At 42.6% G+C, this 23,053-nt stretch overlaps 1 protein-coding gene across 8 annotated transcripts in view; it reads right to left on the bottom strand.

Moving 5' to 3' along the window:
* Positions 1–23,053, bottom strand: part of LOC124177183 (CUGBP Elav-like family member 4) — a 528,908-nt gene that overhangs the window by 365,727 nt on the left and 140,128 nt on the right. Inside the window, exons 1-2 of one of the 8 annotated variants that reach the window (XM_046559294.1) lie at positions 12,998–13,139; positions 12,458–12,689 (exon numbers count right to left, since the gene is read on the bottom strand). The exons of the other annotated variants lie outside the window; for them this stretch is intronic. The gene's annotated coding sequence lies outside the window, so the exon portion shown is untranslated. Of the gene's footprint in view, positions 1–12,457; positions 12,690–12,997; positions 13,140–23,053 lie in introns of those variants that run through there. 8 annotated transcript variants of the gene reach the window in all.

The raw sequence follows: 23,053 nt of genomic DNA, 5'->3' as shown, positions 1-23,053 counted from the left end.
TGACCGTTGACTTTGGTATTAATGGGCGGATTTTCTTGATCTCCATTTAGGAACCCGTTACCGAGATATTCCTCGACTAGCTTTTATCGACTCGCGTGCCGTACGACACGCGTTTCACTTTCAAACCAGGGAACTTATTTCTCAACCTAATTGTTCGTCGTAGTTAAAGGTAAAAAAACTTACACACATACGGTTACACCTTGTTGAAGCTTCGGAGACACTCAATTCAAGTTAAATCTCAGGTCGACTTACCTGAAAGCAGAAAACACAAGAGAGTTAGGGCGAATAGGAATATCATGATGCGACTCGTTCAAAATTTACATAACTGCAGCACACATGTAGCGACGAGACGGGTAGAAAGGAGCGGTTGGCGGAGAAGGGGGGGGGGGGGGGGGGGCTCCAAGCTGCAAACGACAACGATTATAATTCTTTGTGGAAAAACATTCTCGTAAAAATTTACAGTCCTTTTGGATCATACATAAATTTGGTATAACATCAACATAAAAAGTAACGATCGTCCCTCCCATCCCCTTGCAAGCAATTTACCAATCTCTCCTCATCCTCTCTGTATTTCTTTCTCACTCTGACTACATTTCTCGCTTACTCTATTCTCCGACAGAGTAATGATATTTCGCTCCGTTCTTTGATTGTCGATAAAGACAAATCTGCAAGACTGATTTATGATTTTTATTGGCAAGTTGAATTCTTCTGTAAAGTGCGAGAAGAATTTGACGACAGTCAGGTGATTGGCTCTCGTTTTTCGATTTTCTTCCACTCATTCGGTTGCCACTTTTGTAATTGGATCAAAAATTGTTAATTTTGAATCCCAGACTTGCAATCTGGACAAATTGATCTTTGGTATCGAATAACTGTGATTAGATTTATTCCGAAAAGATGACAAACATCCAGAGATCAATGCTTGGATAACTTTTTGGCGATTAATTTATCCCACCCCAAATATCATACGGGGATGATTTACGGAGGCAGAGAAAAAAATATTAAATGAGAGCACCGGCTGGTGAAAGAGTTCGAACAATAGGCAGACGCGAGGGGCTGTGTTATAGTTCCAATAAAAGATGTCTGGCCCAGCCACGTCGATTCGCAGCATCGCCTTCAGTATCATGGAATCTCCGAACATCGAGACGTGACGGAGGTTATAATATTTTTTTTCTCTCCCTTTCAATACAATCAGTCGCCCCATAAGTATTATTAACGTGCAACGGTAAAGACTTTCCCGGATTAATATCCTCGCGTGACTTGCCTTGGTTTTAAAACTTTTTACCGTGATGCAATGTATCGAGAAACATCTTGATCATCAGAATTCAAGGCGGTATCCTCGCGAGAGAGAGAGAGAGAGTGGAATATACGAGAAAACAAGAGGGAGGAAGTGAGGACTATTTACGGTGGAAAGGGAAGTGAGAAGTGAGGAAACGGGACGACTCATGCCTCGCAAAAAGTCCCTCAAACTTTGTCGTATTAATTACAAAAATCCTCGCCGGTCGAATCCGGCAGCATCCGCTCTTCTCAATACTAATTTCCCCCTTTTACGTGGCTGGTGGATTTAACGAGCTTTATGTGCCAAAACGCTCGACGCATCGCAAAGAGGGCCTTTCCGTTTCTGGGGTGAGTTGGTGCCGACGTTGGCAAGGATAAACGAACGTGCTTACTCCTGGTAGTTGGGAGAGCATTTCCCGTTTTAGGTACACCGTGAATTGAAACGATATAGACGAACGCTAAACGGTTGCTGTACAGAAAACACCTCGGTTAATGCAACGAAATGAGGAGTAAATTTGGAAACTTTTTACACGCAGCGACTTCTCGCCGATTGTGAAACATCTTCATTCCGCCTCAAAATTCATTGCTCACCTTCCAAGATTGAATAATTCATTAGTCTGTACCAGTACCATTACAACACAGCAGTACCTCTTCTTTGGTGTAATCTTTGAGTTCATCGTGCTAAGGCGTGAGTGTATCAGAAGATAATATAAGCCGGTATAACATACGTGAGAAAAGTCCAAAAATATCTGGATTGAGGATTCATGTGTTTTACAAGTGGTGCTAGAAAATATCATCCATGTTAATTACGGTTCATAAAAAGTACTCGATCATGGTTGCCGAATAGAGGACAGAGCCCTGTAGTACACACTTGACAATGTAACACTGTCACGGTCCCTTTGGATAACAGAAGTACATCGCTGAAAGTCGATTGGTAGAATATACTGCAAGGAAGTTGGAGAATTCACCAATCCCGAGTGATTCTACATTGAGGTTGTTCGACACATAGATCACACGCTCTACGTGAATTCATGTAAGAAAATTCTCGCACCGTAATCCAAGACCTTTGCCTCAGCTCATTCAGTGTCACAACGAGTAAGTCCTGTTAGCTATTATTACGTTTCATTAGCGAAAGCGAGTAAAGTAAGGCAAAGATCAGAGAGCGACGTCGATGAGAGGAGTGATAGCGATAGTGGATGGCGAAGGGTGGAAGGAGCGCCAAAATGTGATAGCGGGAACATTGCTTCACCACGTCACTCGCTGGAGGTTCCCGAAGTTCCGGGGAGTCCCAACGTATCTTCCACGGGTAGGCGGCTGTTCGAGGTCGACGTCTAACGGCGACGGCGGGCGACGAAGTCGGAGTCGGATTCCCCTCCTTCGGAAAGCGTCGTTAGAGGTCTCTGGCACAAGGCCAATCACATCGACTAGCTAGTGTGTATGTTCCGCTGTGCACACTCCACCCTTAGCACCCTGCACCCTCCACTCTCCATCCGAGAACCGGGTCTCCCTGGTTCTTGGGCATGGCATGCCATGGTATGGTATGGAATCATGGCGTGGCGCGAGGTATTCTCCTTTCTTGTTTGCACCTCACCCCCACCCCGGACTGCCTCTCGCTTTGGCAAACATCGATACGGGCACCAATATATCGGAATATCAGCGAGATATTGTGTACCGTCTGGAATTTACCGTTATTTAGAATTTTTTTACTATCCTTCTTCTCCTCCTCTACCCCTCGATCCTTTATGTACACGAAAATGTGTGCTATCGTCTCGTTTTTGGAAACACCTTTCATATAGAGGCTCATAAATCTCGGAGGAGATCAAAACTCTTATACGGCTGTTGGGCGACTCGCTGTATAATATCAACTCGAGATAAAACTCGCCTTAACAGTTTTTTTTTTTTTTTTTCTTCTTCTTCTTTATTACTGATCGGCTTACGGATGTTTGAAAAATCATTTGTAAGTTAGCTTGCAGCTAGGTATCGCAGAATTGAAGTATGAACGTTTTCCAACTCGCAGGTTTTGTGATGCATTAAAAAATGCTCCGATAGTGTGACAAATTTGTGTTAGCCAACGCCTTTCGGCCCTGTTACATGTATCACTTTTCGCACAACTGATTGATACGATTAGTTATATCAACAGAACTTTTTTCTGTCTTTTAGATACCCAATTTCCCAGTTTCCTTTCGGCTAAATTATTTTTTGACCACTCGTGAAATCAAAGATTCGAGACTTCAAAGTGTGGGTAACCGTCTGCTTGATTGTGGAAGATGAATAACCTTCTCCACTCTAGCTACCCGATTTCTCGTTTGACTAACGACGAGGCTCGTATGAAATCAATTATTTGAGAGCTGCTCTGAATGCAAGCGGGCTACGCTTGAACCTAGTTTAGCGTGGCGTGAATTGCAACGCTTCCCCAACGCCGTGCAGGGTGCAGAGTTTGGGGGCGGAGACAGGGTGAGGTAGTGTGAGAGAGCGAGGACGAGAGTGAGAGATAGAGACAGAGCAGTTAGCATGCTAATTCCGAGCGGAAACACTTAAATTCATTACACAAACTACTAATTGCCTGGATAATGAGCCATTGCAAATCACTAACAATGAGGGAATAACTTGTTTTCACGAACTTCCTCCTCGTGGCTGAGAACCCATTGCGGGATTGATATTGTTTGCGGTAAGAGGACGAAGGCTGCGATGTAACGACAAGTTTCACCCCTAGGGATTATTCAGACGGGAGAAAGAAAGTCAGATCTTCAAAGCGACTTAATTGTTATTCCCAAGGATCAACTCATTGGCCTTACCTATATATATATATTAGAATAACTAGCTCGTAGCGTCATTAACGCGAACAATCCAAACAAGAAATTTGCGTAAATATATATTCCAAAGGGCGCCGGCACGCTCTGAATAATGCATAAATATTAAATTTCTTATCCGAGGTAGGAGACAAAGAAAATAACACTATTAAGTAAACCTCTGTAAAATAAGGAAGTAGGTAGGTATTCCTGCTGCAGGGCTGATTCAGTAGGCACGGTGGGTTTCAGTGGCTGTGGATGGAGAGTGGTTGTATCTAATTTAAATTCTCAACATAAAAAGCTTGCAGAACGCGAGGGAGGGCGGTTCGACCTGGGGTTGGGGTTGCACTGGGGTGAGGAGGGGGTGTGGATCCTGGCCAAGCCACGTGCCGCTGTGAGATTCATTCCGGTTTACATGGCCGCTCGTTTCCCATCCGCGTCCTTCCTAACTCTCTGCATCTTCGAAATTCTTTTCCCGTTTCGACCGCTTCTTACACTCTGCTTCCATCTTCATCCCAATCTCCATCTCCATCTCCGTGGCATATCCCTACCGTCTGGACCGCGACACGCATCCAACGGGATCGAGGTTATCAGGAGAGAGGAGAGAGGAGAGAGGAGAGAGGAGAGAGGAGAAAGCGAGAGATTGGCCGCGCGGAAGTGGAAAAGAAAAGTACACGCTGCTGTGGCGCAGAGCAGTCTCTTAACACAATGACTTTCGTTAACGACAATTCCGCCGATGCTTCTTATTCGCTCGTTTATATATACCCGTCTCTCGTCTCTCTTTTCTTTGCTAATTTTCTCAGCTGAACCGTATTTCAATTGGTTTCAACAACAACGTACAAAAGAATTTGCCGGAGCAAACAACAAGTATCCCGCTTTATTCTCACCCTGGAGGATTACATGTATAGTGGAATCTCATCACAGGCTCGTTCCTATATACGATTCGCAATAAGCTCCCGGCGGTGTTGCATTCAAACTCGCTGAGAAAACTACGCGAAACCGAACTTTCATAGGGCATAAAATAATCGGAAGGTAGATTGAAATTGCCAGACGGTGCACGGAATAAAAAGACGATTATGAAAAATAAAAGTACGATACATCTCATTCAGACGCGTCAGTATTATGAAAAGAAGTACGAGCTAGAAATCTTTCCGTTGAAAACTGCATCTCGGATTTTCACTATGAATCGGTAAATTTTACATTCGCTTAATTTAGAATGTTAAATGGATATCAGAAACATGTGCATCCTAACTGGATCGCCGAAAATATTTTGGAACAATGATGTGATCAAGTATTTCAGACATCTGGTTTTTCGCTTCCGTATAAAAATGTTTTGAAAGTACCGCATGCCCCTGCATGCATTTGAGTAGGTCATTTTTTATCAGGCTCACTCGTATGATGAATAAAATATAATAATTGAATTTTCGATGCACCCAGTTCTCGCTGTGGCTTTACATATTATGCTGCTATTTTTTTTTTTTTTTTTCACAAAGATGAAGCAGCTTCGTGCATCCAGGATAAATCACTTAGATGTATAAAGTTTGGTAGTACGAATCAGAAGCTCGAATGTAATTGATTTTCTAAATTACGACGCAAGTTCGATTCCCGATTACATAGTTTTGGTCTATGCTCGTTTTTCATCGAAACTATTTCTAACTGGTTGAGATATCAGTAACTGATATCAAGGATTCCAGTCTTCGGTTTGAACAGGAAATTTCTTTTTATCCGAAAACACGAAAACCACCCACGAAAATCGTCTTGGCGATCATTGCCCATCCTCTTGCATCTTGCAGGACGTCCAATTCTGAGCCATTTACCCGTCTTTTCGTGGTTCAGTCGTCAACCCGACGAAGAATTCAACGGGAAAATTTCAACGAAAAAAGACACTGGATTGCATTAGTTATATGCCATACTTATAAAAAGGCCAACGACCTCGAGAAAATTTGTATTAGCAAATCACACGATTCGTGAAAAAATTTCACACCAAGTAACGGAATAAGCTGAACAAATTTTAAACCAGATCATGACACGCAAAATCTGTACGCTTAGAACTATTGTTAGCAAATAAAAATCAATGTGTCATTACGTGAACTTTATTGGCAAATATTATGCATTCTATTTTTACTGTATTTCAATTACAATCAATTTACTTTAAGTGCAAAATATTTGTAGCTGTAAATGATTTGTTGATTTTAATTTGATCGTTCACACTGTACCCATGCTATATAATTTCTCGGTATACTTTCTTGCGATGTGTCCGCATGCTTCATCAGAATATTCGCAAATGAATCGTTTTGACTGTTCATCAACCCGTGATGCACATGCAAATTACGTTTCAAGTCAATAAATTCTACGATTCGGTGATAAGTGGCTTGACCGTTTCCCGGAAACCAATCTCTTTATAATTCTTCGCGATCCGCCTTAGATCTCAAGCCATATTCCACAGAGCTGAGTGAGCATTATATTACCAATTATACCAATATAACCTGATCAACAAAGACGTAAAGAATTGAAGAAAAGCTGGGCATTGAATTGGAGCGTCTAGATTGAAAACCGGGCGAAAAGTTTCCCCCGCGCGTTTACAGGTACAGAAACTCTTGCCGAAGCGCAAGGTAGAGTCAATTTTGAAGAAAAGTTATTCAAAAGTTTTGCAGCAGTAAAAGCTGCGCCCGAGCCAAAGATCCCGTGTAACTTGGCACAATTATATTATATCCGATCAAGTTCGGCTCGGCGCTGCATGGCTTAAAAACGAAAGGGGTTTCAAGGAGCGATTTTCACGCGATTTTTCTCATCGACAAGATCCCCGCAACTTCGATGACGCGATTCTTCGTTCATTGCGCAAGCACGCGTTTCTGTTTGCGACGGTCCCGCTTTATACTCCCGGCTGCCACGCCGCCGCCTCCAGCGGGCAAAATTATTGTGCAGTAGTCGCGAGGTCGTCGGTCCTGTCAGTGGCACGCATCTCGCATCTCTCGGCTGCCTCGACAAAGGAAATTAATTATCCATATCCTCGTCGACGTCATTTACACCCCTCTATCCTCTGCATTCCCCGTTCCTCCTTTCTCCCCTCTTTGTTTTCTCCTCTTACCCTTTCCTACGTCCCTCATTCGCGAATAATTTTCAACCATCGTTCCTTCATCCAATTCGTACTCTGTAATGATCTTCTCAGTGATTTTTTATTCACAGGATTCACATGATTGGTACACTGGGTATAACTTATTAATTCATATGACGAAGAAAATCTCTTGCTAATCATCGTGAGGTTAAAGTTCAAAACGTACATTTCAATCATGTTCATATAGAACAAAAATCGTATCGTGAAATTTCAGAATTATCTTTAGGATTCTGTGATTCATTGTGACGAAGCAATCAATCATGCGCACGTTTTGCAGATTCGACTCACCTCAATAGTCATGGATTATTTTGAAAATAGTAACGGTTCGCCAATATTATTCTTATATTAACGTGACCAACTTCCACCTCGTACCTCATCGAAGTTAACACGCTAAGAATCGTAAAGATGCGTGCTAAATCGTTATGTAGAAAACGAAATATATTAGTGTAAACGATGAAAAAAAAATGTTATTCGAACAAAATTTATTCCAACGCAATAAATTGTTTTTGCAGGTTTGTGTGCAAGAAGATGTTTTTCAGGTAAGTGTGGGTATAATGAGTTGACTCTTGCAACGTTTCTCACACGGGCGCAGCAAAATTTGGGTGGTGGGTACTTAAATATCATTGTTCAGTTGAGAGAGAGAGAGAGAGAGAGACAGCAGCAATACCGAAATGCAGAAGCAGAGCAGCCACGCCATCCACCTATCGCGTTATCGATTCACGAACCGTATTTCCGGTAATTCGCGATGCTCGCGTGAGCGATGCATTTGTGCCATCGCCGTTCAATATACACTCGCATTACGTGTGTCAAATATTGTCGTTATTGTGTAACTTGGCTTCGAATCTTTCCGCCATCGCCGTTTCAGCTCCTAAGGTATACCCCAGAATTCGATTTAAGCCAATGGCTTTGCTCGAACGAACCGAACTCGGATCGGCGTTCTGTGTCCTGCCGGCTAAACTCGCGACACGTTAACCCGCGCCTCGTTTTCGTCGTTACCCCGATAAACGGCGCAGATTCTGCCCGGGCGTTTCCTCATCTCCACCACGGCACTATTTTCGCAATTGCATCGGGTTGTAAAGTAGGATACGAGATTGCCTGAAGCCCCCCCCTTGGCGCAGGCTCGTTTGTCATTCCATTTGGCCACTTCAAGGATGAAGCTCTTACACACTCGCATACACACGTGAAAAAAGCTCTGCGCGGCTGACCCACTTCTACGTCGATCTGACAAGGAACATGCCGAGTGAAAACAGTTTCTCCAAATTGCCATGCATACTTGATTAGTCAGTGAAACGAGTAAATATTACGATATACTTATGTTCATTGCAACGTCAGCAGTTGTGTGCGGATATGGATAAGTTGACAGTGCTGTCAAAAATGTTCTGCTATAATAGAACTGTTCAAAAGTGTAAAATTGGTTTATAACTGTGACAGTGAAATATACACTGCAGATAATTCAAAGTCAAGTTTTCGGATTTCAGAAAAAAGCTTGTCTCAAACAAACGTATATTCATTATTTTAAACACGATAAGAAATAGATATTTCAGTACATAAGCGATTGAACTAGTCTTCTTCCTAATGTGCCTGACGCTAGTTTCCGGTATAATTAAACGTACTTCATAGCTGCGTCATATTGCAATTACGTCCGCCATTTCCAAACAATTCGTAGTCAAATTCATATGATATACGTATATGTATAACGTAACGCGGTGTAGGTGAAGAAGCATTGGTGTGGCGGATACGAATGCAGAGATGAATGCGAACGTGTAGACCGAAGAACGTAGAGATCCATAAACGTATAAAGTAATTATAGCCTTGTACAAAGTGTCTGTGTGCGGGGAGCAAAAGCAGTCATGTGATTTCACTGGCGAATCATTGCGTTTCACCGCATTCAACGGGATTATATTCCGTCGCATACATTATCGGTATTCCATTTATGGAGATCAAGAATTTCCCCAGGAATTTAGTCAATTTTCATTCACGTTCATGTTCGATCAATCTAAATATCCGATATCAAGCAGCTACATGGCCGTATGTATGTGAGGACGTAAACATATATCGCATTATATGTGTTTATATACGCAATGATTTTTAACTCGTTCTATTCTATTCAATAAATAAGACAATTGCAAATAAATCGTATATTTTTATTTATTTATTTTTTTTGTGAAAATCGAATGTTCGAGATCCCTAAAAAATGAAATGTGTATCCAGTATACGATATTTAACAAACACATACACAGACAATAGTGATTTTCATTTCCGAAATAATTATGCCTAGAGAGGCCCGAGGCTGTGAGAATTTATAATGCTCACAATGCAGTGCAACTCTGCTAGTTCAAATTAGCATGTATGTAGCCGGGTTGCACCGCAACAGCGATAAGTTTCCATTATATGCATAAATTGGCATTTATTGTGAGCACGTACCTACTCAAAATTTACGGATTTTGTGCAAGTGGCGATACCGCGAAATCAATGCCAGAAGGCAGGGATAACAATTTTGCCTGATTCCCCCTTGGCGAAATTCACTACCATGGGAAGTTAAAACTGGGAGTTAAGTGTATGCAGGTTTGAAAATTTCGTATTCACGATTAAACTAAAAACGAAAAGATGCCGCAGGCAAAAACAATTTGAATTTTGAATCGTCATCATGCGCGGGTACGCGATTCGATACGATTTCGGATATAATCATCGAGTAGCTAATTATTTCCTGTTGCCATTGGCAATATTCGCATGCACTACCCTCTGGTGAGATTATACATATAACGTGTAATTGGAGAAAGAAATTGAGGAATTTTGGTTTTTTCGAGGCATAGATCACTGTCCGACAGCATCGGGCGAGCTCGACGAAACTATTACGCCGCCCTATTGGTTCAGAGGCCCCGATATGCGAAGGCTTTCCTTCCTTCTCTATATTCCATTTCATCCCGTATACATAATACATCGCCCTCTTCGAGCAGGCAGCCAGGGTAGATTTCTATCAAATGTATTCTTATTTTTTCGCTCGATTTAACAGGCCGCGATGGAAAAATTTTCCTTCGATTCCCTTTATCCCGAGTCATTAATCTTATGCCCGAAACGAAAAGGACTCCCACGCTGGAATTGAATCATCGTAACAGTTTTCCCCTCATCAATATTTGTTAAGGAATCACTTTTTCCCTAACATTATACGCTCAGTTTCGTTCCGTCACTCCCTTCCCTCATGTTCTCTCCCACGCCTTCCAATTCCGGTACAAATTTCTTCTTACCCGTCCCTTCGACCAACGCATTGTTCAATGCTGTATAATCGGTTTTACAACCGTTGTTTCTTCGCTCCCGGTCATTTCGGATAATTGAATGAATACGATCACGCGCAATTTTGTTTACATTTTTCGCACGATACGATGCCCTGCGTTGTAACGTACTCTGCCGGTATGATATAACAGGAGGATTGTATATTCCGAATCACAATAGTCAGACGTGTGTCCCTATGATTTAAACATATCGTTGATAGCCTAGATCCTCGGATATCTCGCCTGCACCAACGCTCCGGCACACTGCATGCATATACCTGTACATATTATATGCGAATATGTACATCGACGGCGAAGCATGAAAATTCAATAACCAATAAGGCTCGGATATATAAAGGCACATGAATGCATAGATGTGCATAGCTGGAAAGCTGAATACGGGATATATTAAATTTTACAGCAGCTACTGTGCAGGTACCGACTACAACTCGGTACGTGTGTTACAGCCTAGACATTCGTCATATTCGATTTGCATTCGCTTCCCTACTGAGTGCCATTTCGGACTGAAAATCGTAAGAGCTTAGACGGAGGTGTGTTTTTTCAAGGAATTCGGCGAACTTTCGCTGCAGAGCAGAAGTTTGAAAATCGGATTATCGAAATAACGAACACTAGCTTATTTTCCCCGGAATCGTCGAAGCTGCAGCAGTGCTGCATGCGCGAGAATGTTTGTGCGCTACGTTTTAATTCCATTTGCTCACGTTCGGCTCCGCGATATCAATGAATTAGGCGAACCATTACCTTATTAGATGGTAAACGTTGAATAACTTTACGAAACTTCGGGATTGGAGCGATAAAACTTTCAAGTTTCTAGACTTTGAAGTCGAATAAATCGCGCAGAATTTTATACACCCAAATCGAATCCCTCCGAACAAGCCGTTTACATAGACGCTGAATATTTTGTCAAAAATATACGCAGATATCCGAGGAAATACATGTTTAAACAGATCGGCTTGCCAAAGTGCCGGCCGGCTTTGCCAATAGCATAATGCATTTTCAACTGAAACTCGTTTCCCAGTCTGTGACGGCGGCGGGTGGATAGGGCAACGGTTTTTCTACACCTACGTTACACAAGCGCGAGCTTTTATCCACGGATTATATGTCTGTTACGGTGAATCGTTTCGCCTCCGCATCATGCGCGGGTCAAAATATACTTAAAATATTTCACCCTTCACGCGATGCTTGAATGTTTCATGTACATATATTATACGTCTGACTCACTTATGGCTCGTTTTATTTATTTGTTTACGTCATATCATCCCTAGAAGGGTACTAGCTTCCTCAAACTGCTGAGCTTGCAGAAACATGATATTCTCTTTTTTTCTTCCGTCATTTTTCCTCTCTTTTTTCCATTCATTTGGGAACCTTGCCAGCGAGTATTCTGCCTGGATATGATTCTGACCCAAAAACGCACCCGGCAAATTAATAAATTATCGTACTTTTTTTCTCTTGGCTTCGCGCCGAATTACTCAGTATGCGTGGCCCTTATACTCTTCTCACGAACTCGGATATAATAAATATCGCGTAAACTTTTGGATAAACTCCCTACCCAGATCGCAGCTAACCGGTAAACAGATACAACATAACCAGCGATCATCCTCTGACGAAAAAACAATGTCCTGTTCGCTGTTTTTTTCGTACTACATGTACGTATGTTTAAATCATCTCGATGATTGATCTACAAATATACACAGCCATGTATTTGACAAGCAATCTTTCACATGGATCCAAAACATTTAATAATAATTTCAACCGCATGAGGTAAACCGATCACAGGGATAAATAATGACAAATGAACAATAAAGTGCCCAGAAAGTTACTAAAATAAACGCTTGTGCTTGAAATTCTCCTCGCTTCCAATGCGGACAATATTGATACATTACTATTTACAAGTAATGCAGTAAACGACGCGTCATTTTCTGTGATAAATCTATTCCCGCTAAATTATTGAGGATTAAATAACAAATTAAATATTACAAGTTGTATTTTACCTCGAAAAGATCCGTGCTCCATCGTAGCGTAGGTGAGAAGTTGAGTGTCGTACGATGAAATCTATCTCATTCAGTCTATTGTGAACCACATGCACTATCACTGGGCTTGAATAATCACAATTTATTGGAAATATACCGTGACAATCTTGAGAAACGATCAAGTGAATCAGTAAAAAAATTCAAATTTCGAATCAAAGACACAATATGGTACGCGAGAAGAATTCCAATGAAACTATCAATAAACAAATGTTGAATCGATTATTGATCAAAATCACAATCCGATGTGCAAAATAGTGACAGGGCTAAAAGTAGCAGCCGGAATTAGCAGCCAAACGTTCTAACATTCATTCGAAATAAGGTAACGAAGTCCACAAATCAATATTTTGTGATATTACTAGAATTACGAGAGTAAATCTGAACTGCATTTTTCTATTTCCAAAAAGTTTAACACGTTTGGCTGCTAACTCTGCTGCTAGCTTCGGCTTCATAAAATGGTGATTTGCTTCTGTAATTCAGACTAGCACATTCACATGATCACACCTATTTTGATTAACTATCTCAGCACGACGTCACTGTCACGCACGAAACTGCATCACTGTATCTGATAAACCATTCTCACGAATCGCACCTGCGTAATATGCGTATTATACGGATACTTCGCGATAATAAATCACTCGCAGAGAGCATCCCGCCCCGTTTCCAGACACAGACTGACATCCAGGCAGCTAGAGTTCACCGGTAACGATCGCAAGATCAAAATATTTTCGCCACGATAAGGCGGAATAACACGGGCTTAGTGTGCCTGATGTCTTAGTTACTTTCAGTGTGTATGTTTATGCTCAATATTGATGGCAGAGTGTATGAAGATTTCATAAACGAATCTTTATACAGATAATCTAATCCTTCGTGTCTCATTCAAGGTCTCGGTTCAGATCGTGACACGCAATTAGTTCGAAAACCGAAGATTTTAACGTTTGGAAAATTCATTCGACTTTTCTGGAATGTACAGACATCGAGATTCTGTTTCCCCATGACATGACGCTTCTTACAAAAAAATTGCGTGTACAAATATTTCGTCAAACAGTTTGACGAAGATTGTGGATCGGTTCGAAATCTGAAGTGTGTGAAAACAAAATTTCGGTAGCAACAGTTCAAAGCACCGATATTCAGCGCATTATATCATGTAGATTTATGAATTTAATCATCCGTACTTCCGCTCGCTCGACCAGGTACTAAGAATGAATTCGTAACTGCCCGCTGTAGTAGAACCCGAGTCGAAAGAGACGTCCAGGGAAGAGATTAGGATCTACCTAGGGTCGGATCGCCGTCAATCGCTAATGGCGGCGCGCGTGATGTCGGTTAGAAAATGCGCTCAGGCCGTGAAGCAGGAAGACATCAGCGATGCCCTGGAACCGCGCCCATCGCGCCCATGGGGTCACATTTGCGTTTGCACCACGGGGGAGACATAAAACCAGATAATGGCAAAGTGTAATTAAAACCCGTAAATATTCGCAACGTAGAGCAAATTAATTTATGAATCAATTAGGGAGTCGCGTTTAGATATGCTATCGCTGCTCGGGCACGCGGACGAACCGGCGAACGAGCGAGGAAGCGAACTCGAACAGGCTACCTACCCGATATCACTGATCCAATAAATAAGCTACAGATACCATCTTTCATTTCGATAATTATTATTCAGCCGGCGTTAATTAATTAAGGACGGAGAACGGAACGGACTAAATAGCGATAACTAACACAGACTCCACGTGAATCGCTCGATTTTACATTACGATAGTCGTAATGATATTCGTCCTTCCTCCGTCTCTTCTATACGGTTATCGTTCACTGGTTATGTCGATTCGCACAGATCTATATGTATAGCTTTTCGGAAATCCGATCGAGGACATCGTCGCGTGTATCCGACAATCTGAATAAATGTCTGATTTGAATGAATACAAAATTCGGACGCATAAGTTATTTACCAAGTTTGGCAGATCTAATACTCAATCGTTCTTATGACTTCTCTTCTTACGTAATTATCACACGAAACTTTTTATTCAACTTGCACAATATCTTGACGATCGAAGCTTATCAAAGTGAAACGGGATTTATATAGATATATACATATACATAGGTACACCAGCCATTGGCAATTGGCCGGAGCGGAGATACTTTTTATCAACAGCACCCTGGTAATTATGTGACAATTAACTTTAACGACATTCCGTTATTCCGGTTTGCGACGAAGCATACGAAGCATGTGCCATCAGTTTACCGAACCGGCAACAACGAGATCGAAATCCAATTACTTTTTAATATTGTTCGGAGGCGAAACGGAGTAGCTGTGCGTATAAATGTTCGTGAAGGGGTGAGTCGTGCCGTGGATGCAAGGGTAAGAGGACGTCACTGCGGGGGTGAGAGAGGAGCAAATTGTTGAAGGTGATCGAGGGAGGGAGGCAAGCGTGAACATGAACGAACGAACGTGTAAAGTCGCGGTTACGACTGCCGCGGTGAGGTCAGCCGTTTGAAAACCATCGGGTGAAAAAGCTCCGGCGAAGCTTAGGAAACACACTGAAAATCCCGAAAGCTCGGAATTCGACAGAGAGAAAAATAGCTGCGTACGTGTTCAGGATAGCAATAGCATCAATTTTTATTCGCGGCTCCTTTTTTCTTTCACTTTCTATTCCAGTTATTCTATACGGACAGGAGTCTTGGAATGCGAACGTTCTGAACGCATCTTCAGGCGCTCGCGACGTCGCGACGCTCGGGTGTAACATCCCACGTGGGTGTCGTTACATGCCATTGCAGGGTGGATAGGAAAGTGGTATCGATTTCCGTTGCAATTATCATTACCATGCTAATGAAACGAATAATACAGCTCAGGTGAGCAGAAGCATTTCCAATATCCAGCTTACGTTGCACCTTAGGTATATATATATATATATATGTATATATATGTACGTATATGCCGTCCGAGGCGAGAGACAGCAGGGTGAAAAAGTTCGAGTCCGCGCGGTTGAATGATCCTTGTGTAATTTTGTTCAAAATTCTCATTGTGATAAAACAATGAGAGCCGGAATTCGGAGTGATAGAATTTCGGAAGCTACTATCTTATCTCGCGGCAATTCGCTCTCGGGAATTATACTCGCTTTCCGCGGCGTATAAAGCGGTTCTGTATGTATAGTATATACGTTTTACACACACATAATGTATATGTATACGAAAGATAAAAAGATAGGGGGAACAAAGACGGGATATAACGAAGTTGGCAAGGGAATGATTCGCCGCGCGACCCTCTAATCAAATGGCGGTCTAAGCCCCAAAAACCCCGAAACGTGATGTTGCCTCTCCGGGGAGAGAACGTGCAAAGATACCGCGGTGTGAACGACCCCTGCATAACAATATCGATACTCGGAGAGTAAAAATTTTTTTCCTTCCACCCAAGTTTCAAGCGCAATCTGGCATCGCGCCGGAACAACAACAACAACGCCCGCGGAACGCGAACTCATTAACACCGATTGTCTGTGCATGTATACCTGCTAAATGAGTGTAACGGTGGGGGATTTGTTTTACCTTTTTCATTACAAGTTTTATCGAGTATTTCATGATAATTAAATACAGTCTCGCGAGGCGGAGCTCTGTTTTACGGATTCATAAACAGCGGAATCAGTTGACTTGCTAATTAATTAAACCCTACAACGAAACGTTGTCTGTGTACACGTGTTTATTATTACGTGACGTTTCGAATGTGAAATTTTAACAAGCGCGTAACGGCTGTATGACGCTGAAAAAGGCACTGCATTTAATCCGCGTATTGAGTTTAATTGGCACATGTAACTCATGCGTACGTATAATTGTGTACCTACCTACGCGTATTCGCTTCGAGTCTTGCGAAGCGTGGGAAGCCGGAATTTCGAAGTAATTCTTCGACGTCTGTCAATGCATGGGTTCGTAATATTGGAAACAATATTCGATCGCACAACTTCTATAAATAACAATCACAAATGAGGTTGCTGAGGCATTTGTTATAGGTGCTGAAGACGGAGAAGGTCAGAGGTATGAGATGTGAGGTTTGAGAGGACCGCCAGGTTCAAGGACGGAAACAAAAGTAGGAACTGCACCAACACAGAGTGACCACTAAACACCCAACAACCAACAACAGCAGCCAACATCGAACACCGATAAACCAACGTACTAAACCAACGACAAACGTCACATTGTTATATATATACAACAGAACTTAGTCAGCGAAGACTGAGGTAGATAGTTGAAACAGTATAATAATATTAAGAATAATAACAATAACGATTATATAGTACAGATTGCATTATCGTATACATATAAAAATAATTATTTATACAAACGTGAATGATACGTAATCGTGTTCGAGAGCACACGGAAATACGGTACATACAATACTGATTTTTATCGGGTGCTTGATGATTAGCAGAAAGTGTCGAACAAGATCGCAAAAGTGAACCGTTAACATATGATAAAAGATCAGAATCGGATAAGGAACTTGAGAGTGAAACATTGGAAAGTTTCAACAATTTTAATGCGATGCCTGCCCAGTGAATTCGAACACAACTGCGTCCAAATTTGCCTTCACATACCTAGACTGCAGTATATGTCATGGAACATTTTTGTAACATAAAGCGATTGTAAATACATGTAAGATAATGTTTCCTGAGCAAGCAACGTAACTTCGATACGCCATTCGATCCGTGTGCCCAATGTATAGAATATTCCAACAAACAAATGAGAAACGATGAGAAGAGAAAATTAAATAAACAATTTGCAGGTATATGTGGGTATGATCGTGACGTTACAGCTGTACATAACATCGACAACGATGACTCTAAGAACAGCGTGACAGTATATAACAACATAATAAACGTAAATAAACAAAAATTGAACAAGGAACATTGCCAGATACTCCGACTAGGGAGGGTAGAGTAGTGACGTACCACATTTAGTGGTAGCAGTAGATAGTAGGTAGTATTCGGTAGTAGTAGAATGGTAGATAGTTGGTAGTTCGTTGTTGGTAGTTGGTTGTTGTTACATTTCGCGTTGCGGACACGGCAAGAAGAAGAACAGACCGAGGAGGTGTGCGGCGCCCCCGGCCAGCCGGTCGCTCATCACACCCTGAAACAAAACAACATCGTCACACCGTTCCCGTCAGAGGGATCTTGAGCTGCCCTCCAATAGTTACGCCCTGCAATAATCTAAGAGGGAAAGTTAGCCCCGAGGCAGGGAGGAGATTCGGCGAGAGGGTGAAGGGGGCGACGGGGAGAGCGTGAGATATACGGAGCATGGAGAGGGAGCGAGTGAATTCGGTCGATGGGTCGATAGGTCGTTGGGTCGAGAGGCACGCAGCTACTTCGTCCCTCGTGCAATTAGCGAATTAGTGTCTCCCTCTCTCCCTCTCTCCCGCTCTCCCGCTCTCCTGACCACCCTCCGTCCCACCCGTGATCCCTCTCTCCCTCCGGCGCCCACTCGACATTCGACTTCTCGGCATATACATAGGCTAGATTTATTCCCCCCTGCAGAAATCCGAACGGCGTGAAAGCCAAGTGCCTGGGAAAGGCAACACGTGCTACCCGGGAAAAGATAAAGTAACGTTTGTTTAACCTAAAAGCATTTTCCACCTCGTGCTAATATAAACAGCTGTTTTCTCTGCTAGGCAACAGCTGTTTGCCTCGAAAGTGTCACATGTTTTGTTAATTGGCCGAAGTCACACTGCACCCTTCAATTACTCTTTCGTTACGGATCTGTCACATTTCTTTATCTTTACAGCTCACAATATGGTTGGTACGATAACTTACTGTTACAAGAAAAATTTAGTTAGACTCATTCGAGTGATGCTTTGTCGAGATAATGAAAAATTCCGTTGTAACGGAATGTTGGATTTCGAAGGCAAGGGTTGAGTGTAATCAGAGTGATGATAAACGGTATTACTCGTGTGTCTTCCCATCCTCTGACTCTTCCCGAACACACATACCGCGTAATCCAGACCGGTTTACACAAAGAGGGTAAACAGATATTTTTACCACTTGCAACACACCCAATTGCGTCCTGTAATACTCGAAGATAATATTTGAGCAGAACCCTCTGGTTGAAAAATATTTCTACATGTCTGCGTCCAGACCAGGCCAGCCACAAAAATTAATGCAATTTCACGCAATAATTTTCAGGGTTCGATTACATTCTAACATAATACTTACCATTAATTGTAAATGCATATTATGCTTCTCAAAGAAAAAAAAACAAATATATGTATATATTCACCATTGGTAAAACAGCCATTACAGCATTTTTTTCTATTCGTCCCAAAATGGTTTGGATTTAAAACAAAATTCTCTGATTTCCGGCAATTAAAGACCCCCTGCAGAAGGGCAGTAAATTTAAGCGATCGCAGAAATATTTCGAAGACACAAGTTGGGGGATTCGAGTATCGTTTTAAGCAAAACTCGTAGTCATTACGTACACTTGAAATGCACTTGGAATTTGGAATTTTGTTGGAATTTTCGTTGGCTTAACGGTTCGGGAAGAAAAGTAAAGTGGATATAAGTAGGCGGTGGGCGTGTGTGGGAGTTAGCAGGGTTGGAAAAGGCGGGAAGGCGGTTGCAACTTTCCCGCTCAGTCGACGAGACCTGCATACAAAGTGAACTTCATAATACTCGGCGTACCGGGTACCTACACGTAATATTTACGCCTATTCATTTCCATGCATTTGCGAGCTACTGCTTGCCGGTCCAGCCTTATTTTCCCACCACGCCTCTGAAGTAATACAACTCTGCGCTATTCATTTCACTATACGGAGTCTGATGGAGAAACAGAACCGATGATTTTAATAACACCAAAGTGAGACGGGACCAGAGCCTAGATTAGACCTACCGCTAGGAAACTAGACGTGCCCGATGATGTAACCGCTAATACCAGTCCGCATAATATTCAGGTCGATGGATCAAGTAAGAAATCGTATCTATGAATATCAAATTTGTTTTCGCTGATATTGATACCTATACGTGTATGGACTTTCGGAGAATTCAACTTTTAGTTTGGTTTAAGATCGAGCGAGTTTCTATACGAGGAAACTTTATTGCAGTTGATATTACCAGTCGTTAATACTTCACCAGGGATTTCCAAGTCTTCGGTATATTTCGAAATCCCTCCGTGAACAGAGACGCCAACTTACGTCGCAAGCCATGTTTGTCAGCGGTTCCGTTTAAACAAACCTTATCGGTAAACAAGGTGCTTGCTTTCACTCTCGATAATTGCCTTGCGCTGTTTTATTGCTTTCACATCTGCATCTCAAAGTACTTATTGAAACTTCACAGCGAGATTCGAAACCAATTTTTAACACGTTTCGTAACAAATGCAGTATAAGAGTGTATATTGAATTTTATGTAACTCAAGTATTGGCCGAGGCTACTTTAAACTCGTCAATGCCTAATGATTTTTATACGTCTGAACCATCTCCGGAGAAAGCTCAAAAGGATAGAATAACATTGATTCCAGCTAAATTTATGTAAAATTTACACATTGTGATCGCAAGTGATGGTATAATTTCCATCACCTAGCCGAACGAAATCGGTAATGTCTCAGCATTGGTTACATTCCACAGATATTCAATGATACCATGATATAACCATCCGATTATAAAAGAAGGAAATAAAAAAGAGTAACAGAGAGAGAGAGAAAGCGAAAGAGAGAGAGAGAGAGAGACGTAACGCAGACACGGTACGACTGTAATCGTATGTTGTCACCTGCAGGACTGCGCGCAGTGCAGTTGTCAGGCCGAGTCAATGGGTAATCTACCTGGTCTAACCAACTGGCTATTTCACTAGCTATGCGTAGTGGCTGCGGATGGCGAGAGGGCCAGTGGTGCGGTTACAGCAGCAGTGGTAATGGTAGGGTGGCGACCAGGCCGATCATTGCCGCATGTACGCGTATGCCTGAAAATCGAGCCAGCAGAGATCAGCCGATCCGTAGGGGATCTTCGGTGCAGGTCGATTGCATGCTGGACCCAATCGGACGTCCGTTTGTCCGACCGGTACTCGGCGAGGAAACAGTGAAATTCCAACGACTACAGACGCGGGAAGATATCTATCAAGAACTTTCGAGTGGGACTGCATGGTCGAGAGCGGTCAAGAGCGGTCAGTTGTCACGGTTTCGAGGACGGGCTTGAACCTCAGCCTCGGAATATCAATTTCCCAGCATTGTGTTGGATTAGCAAGGCTGCTCTCGCTATACCCGGGTGACGCTTTACCGCCGAATTACCCTCACAAGCGCTTATACTGATCGTCAGTTCAAATCGCCTCGAGTACCAGTCACAACGGATGTATTATGCCAGTCAGTTTTACTATACGAGCAGAAACGTATAAAGCCGCATACGGCCGTGAATACTGGGATCAGAATGAACGATTAAATGGATAGCATGAATGTTTCAGTTACACCGGTGAACACATGTTTCAATACCGAAGTGATACTCGATCTATGAACACCAAGATACTGTGGTGGTGGTAATTAGACAAATATACTTCTCCGAGCATGTGATAGTTAGAAAGTTTCTTATTTCACAATACCTGCTGCTGACAACAGTTATGTAGGTTTGTAGTTTTAGACTATCTTGTCAAATATTGACTGCGAGCAAAACATTCTACCGCAGATTAGTACCTCTAGATACCAGAAATAGATGATTCTGGGAGTTTTTTGGGACAAAATTTGCATTCCAGTAATTTTTTGCCAGGCAGTAAGATATCCTTTTCAGGTTCGGAAACAAAATGAGGTTACACAATTCAAGTATCGTCCTGCGCGGCTGCCCCCATGAAAAGATCTCAAATCGTTTTACGAGGGTAGTTTTAAAACAACTTTACGAGAACCGCGTGGAATTTTGAAATAAATTTGCATCAGTTTTACTGCCCCTAATATACATAACTACCAGTGTTTGGCACTGATACCCAGCCGGTAGTACAGTCACTACTGCGGTCTGGCTGTACAGAGGGATTTTGTTATACACTGCCTTCCGGAAGAAAAGATATACGAACTCTTCTTTATGGTCACTAGTATAAAGTATGTGCGCGCTGCAGTTCGGATCTTGAAGGGAGCAACTGCCTAAGAACAATGTTGCATCGCTCGCCGTATCGCAAGAAGAGCAAGAGTCTCTGCAAGCACACCTTATTCTCAGGTTTCGGATAAAATCTATGTTTCGGATTATACGTCAGGGATTAATATACCAACGCTCAGTCGTTTCGTCTGCGTAAAGTGAAAAATCTAAATTCCAGACGAGCGATCCCCTCCACCCTTTACGGTTTTGTCGTCCCCTCGGCAGCCCTCTACAGCCCATAAAATACACCCGGACCGTTCCGCGGAATTCCCTCTATTAACTCAGATTAAAAACAGCGAGTGTAATAATAACATACGAGGCTGAACTCGGCAAAAGGGTTCGAAGGGCCGAGTAGGAAGAAAGGGAAGGGACTAAATGGGCGGAGGGTAAGACAGAGAGCGTGGACCCATCGTGAGCCCTTGAACCGTTTCATCCACGCTGATGTAATTAACATACCTTCGGGCTAATACCCGCTGCCTAGGCCATTGCGTAGTCCGCATGGACGGATTATAGTCCCGCAAAACGTAATGAGAATGGGGAGAATCGACGAGGGTAAGCAATTGACCCGGAGAAGATGAGTAAAACGTTATGTAACATGCCAGTTCGCAGTTCTGGGTTTCGGATGTCATCGTCCCTCGGCAACCCATACCTAGCAGTATCACTTACAATTAGTGCTAGGGTGTACTTTATGCCTAGAGTTATTTTAACGACAATTCCTAGATATTACATGGGGGGGGAGGGGGGGTGGGGCAAATTTAAGGCTGGGTGTAGTATTTCACCAAGACCCTAAGGATGGCTAAGGTTAACTGGCAGATTTGGGAGGGTCGGCTATGAATGTGCCGGTGCCGTTACTCACACGCGGAATTGGGTGGAAATAAGAAACAGCTCGGTATAATTTTGCTGAAATAAACGCCCGAGATCGCTGCCTACCTGTTTTCAGAGGCTGGCTGACTTCAATAACTCCGTAACAAGGAGGTTCGTGAAACTCTCAAATTGTTCTCGATTCAAAGTTTCTGAAACTGTATATGTATATATCTAGAAGAGCCGAAACATTCCCAGTCGACATAATACGCCTGTCAACTCCAGGCTTCATCGTTACGTTTCGAAAGGCTGCAATGAAACGGTTAACTAAACTGCTAGCTACATGTTACCTGTCACTGCCAGCGCTTACCCCTTACGGAGAAAACGTGGAAAATATCATCACCTCTGATCACGGCTGAAAAAATAAGTGGCACAGCTTTAGGAACGTTAAAATGGCAGGCAAGTTCCAGTCCTTCACCCTGCTGCAAAGGCAGCCTTATCCTCGGATTTTTCTTCGTTTCTCTTTGTTGCGAGTACAATGATTTTTTAAAATGCAACCCACGAACGATCGTGAGAGCTTATTTAACGCGCATCCCTCCCCCGCCTCTGCTGCCCTCTCGCCAATAATTCTTTCACCCCTTTAACGGTCCGAACGTACATATTACGCGTGGAAAAATTGATCTGCC

Source organism: Neodiprion fabricii, chromosome 3 (genome assembly GCF_021155785.1).
Source record: "Neodiprion fabricii isolate iyNeoFabr1 chromosome 3, iyNeoFabr1.1, whole genome shotgun sequence".
Classification (NCBI taxonomy): domain Eukaryota; kingdom Metazoa; phylum Arthropoda; class Insecta; order Hymenoptera; family Diprionidae; genus Neodiprion; species Neodiprion fabricii.
The sequence above is the reverse complement of the archived record's forward strand: the minus strand, read 5'-3'. Positions and strand labels throughout refer to the sequence as shown.